This window comes from Hippichthys cyanospilos, chromosome 4 (assembly GCF_059441005.1).
Source record: "Hippichthys cyanospilos isolate Australia breed blue-spotted pipefish chromosome 4, RoL_Hcya_1.0, whole genome shotgun sequence".
Lineage (NCBI taxonomy): Eukaryota > Metazoa > Chordata > Actinopteri > Syngnathiformes > Syngnathidae > Hippichthys > Hippichthys cyanospilos.
In genome coordinates this window covers 23679916-23683373 of record NC_142372.1, presented here as the reverse complement: position 1 = coordinate 23683373, position 3458 = coordinate 23679916, and positions in this window count along the sequence as shown.

Below are 3458 nucleotides of genomic sequence, written 5' to 3'. Positions count from 1 at the left end.
GCTGCTCTTCAGATGAAACAGTAGCTTAATGGATGGATGGATGGATGGATGGATGGATGGATATCAGTAACAGTAATAATTTGTGTGAAATGTTTTCTTGTGACCAAAACTGTAAGGGTTTGAATTTTTTCTTCTGACTATGAATCAAAATTATGTGTGTTTGAATTATTTTCTTGGGATTACAAATCTAAAACCTGTAAGTGCAAAGTCTTTGCAATACAACCCTGACCTCTACAACTACAAAGCTTCACTACACACAAATTCACTGTGTGTGCATGTACGTCTGTGCATGAACTTCACGAGTGGATTGCCACCTGTGGGTCTGAATCTCTTCTGTGGATTTCTTCCAGTGAGTACAAAGCACAATATGCAAATTGAGAAGTCACCAGCAGTTCATAGGGAAAGTAATCGAGGTGCGAGTCCTCTACTTGTGCATGAATTCAAGAACAAGAAGCGTGAAATAGGGAGGTTGCAACAGCTCATCACACTTCAATGTTAAGAGATGATGAAGATTTGTGGGCCATTTGGGTCTATTGCTTCAAAATGGCTTCATTTACTGGAATTTCAGAAACAGCTAGGGAACTCTCCGGGCAGACACATACATTACAGTTGATTTGAAAGTGTCTTTCCCTTGAAAAACCTTTGACACACACACACACACACACACACAAGAACAGAATTTGACTTCTATTAATAAAGATTTATGAAATGCAAATAAACAAATGATCTCAGTTAAAACCTCACAGTTGAGAGTCAGAAAAAAATATTCCAAATGATTACTTTTACTGATACGAATCTTTAATTCTGCATGCGTCTTTCTGACAGTGACGTTACTCCATAATAGACCTGGTGAGGCCAGACTGAGATGGTTTGGACATGGTGATGAAGATGCTGAGTTTTGAACTGCTTGGTAGGAGACCATGAGGAAGACCAAAGCGGAAGTTTATAGATGTAGTGAAAGAACACATGCAGGTTGTTGGCATGAGAGAAAGTAATGCACGAGACAGGCTTAGATGAAGGCAATCGATTTGGTGTTGTGACACCTAGAGGGAAGCAGAAAGGAGAAGAAGAGAAAGAATCACTCTATTTAGGATTTATTTAAATTATGACAAATTGTCTGACAAAAAACGCAATCATAAGAGTTAACTTTGGAGACAAACCAGCGGGCTGCATAGCACTGCACTGCTAACCTCCCTCCCTTTGACCACCTTGAGGAGGAGCGCTTAGTGCTTCACAATGACAGTTATGTTGATGACATCCTGACTTCTCACAACAGCCTTGACAAGCTAAAATTCATCACAACCAATGTAAAGAGTATTCTAAAGGCCCAAGGCTTTGAGCTCAAGCTATGGGTCTTTTCTGGGCAAAGTGGGAGGAAGGATGACTTTGGCGAGGAGGAAAAAAACCATGGAAAGGACCATGATCTTACCAAAGCAAATATGCGATGGTGAAAACAAGGCCCTTGGCCTAGGATACAAAGTTGAGAAAGATAAACTACATGTCAGGATTGGAATAAATTTCTCAAAGAGGAAGCAAAAGAGAAGACTTTTTGCAAGAGGGAATTAGACCACAGACACCAAAACCTTTGACACAAAGACAACTTCTTAGTCAAGTGTTGGGACTGTATGACCCATGTGGCCCTGTAACTCCTGCCAAGCAGAAGGGAGCTATTCTGGTACGGTAGGCGTTCCAAGAGGCAAAGGCTCGAAGCTGTCCAGTCAAAGACACATGGGGTGTCGCACGATCTCATGACCTAAGAGAGGATGCAAAAAAAAAAAAAAACTGTTTGAGGAGTTCCATCAACTCAGCAAGATCATGTTCACCAGGGGTTTAACACCAAAATGCTTCACTGCTGAACCATCCTTATCAATCACATTCTCCGATGGAAGTGATCATGCTTATGGAGCAGTGGTGTACCTTAGATGGACTACAGACCAAGGTCCCATCATCAGACTGGTGGAATCCATAGTAAAACTCACCCCCTTGGACCACAATGGTGATGCTGTCAAAGCAGAAATGTGTGGAGCAGCATTCGCCTCACGGCTAAAGAAGTTCTCCGATCTACAAAGCCGAATCCAAGTTGGAAAATGGTTTCACTTTGCCGACACTCAAACAATCCTCGGCACAATACAAAGAGAAAGCATCAACAACTTACAGACAAAAAGCATTTGCTGCTGTGTAGACGAGGATACCATAGTCCAAAAAGAAAAAGTCCATCCACAATCGAAACCGATTTCTGGTTGTTCTACTTTCTATTGAGGAACAGAAAAAACAAACTCCAACCACCGAGGGCTCTTAGTTTGCCTACAGTTGGCGATCTTCCCGATGTATCCATAGAAAGATCGAGTGGAAGGTGTCTTGACAAACTCCACAGCAGGCCAGGGACCATTCTTAATCAGCAAGAATGTCAGTCCATAATGTGGGTTTGGGTCACATTTGCCCCCAGAGGACTAAACTGGAATAACAACCTCTCAACTCAACTCAACAGCTGAACCCAATGAATTAACAATAACCAAAGCCCTAACCTGAGGCAATCACCACCCTTTATATTCTGCAGTCACAGTTCAACTTATATATATATATATATATATATATATATATATATATATATATATATATATATATATATATATATATATATATATATATATATATATATATATATATATATATATATATATATATATATATATATATATATATATATATATATATATATATATATATATATATATACAGTGATCCCTCCTACTTTGCGGTCTCAGATATCGCGGTCTCAGTACTTCACGTTTTTTTTTCCAGGAAAAATAAACTTAAAAAATAAACTTATAAACTTAAATTATGTGATTTAGAAAAAAATGTTGACAGTAAGTTTCCAACCCCTGCACTGACTTTGACAATGAGGACTCCACAGCACTACTTTGCAGTACACTGCACTACAATGCACTACAATGCAGTTACACTACACAGCACAAAATCATAGCTAATTCCCCCACGTGCCGACGCTGCCACCCCACTATTTGAGAAGGACTGTTCTACATTGAAGCGCCAATCAGCAAGGTGGCCACGTGTGACATGATACAGTTTGTGTAGCGGGGGCCATCTACATTCTAACCATGATCGTAATTATCTGTTTTCTGTCTGTGTGCTTGTAATTGATGATATCAATACTCTTCCAATTAGTGAAATGATAGATATGTTGACTACTACAAGTCGTTTAGCCATACTGGAAGATACCTCATAGCAAACCCATGCACAAACCTTGTAACGCGAATCTCTTCATTGTATGTCAAATCCATTTTACTTCAACTCCCCTTTTTTTATTATTCAAACAATTCTTATAGCACAGTGTGCATAATTAGCATGGAGAGGCAAAAGAATGTGCATCAATAGGAGAAAATAATTAATACAAAAGCTGTCAATCAACTCCCATAAATCATAATGCAGGGTCGCTTGAA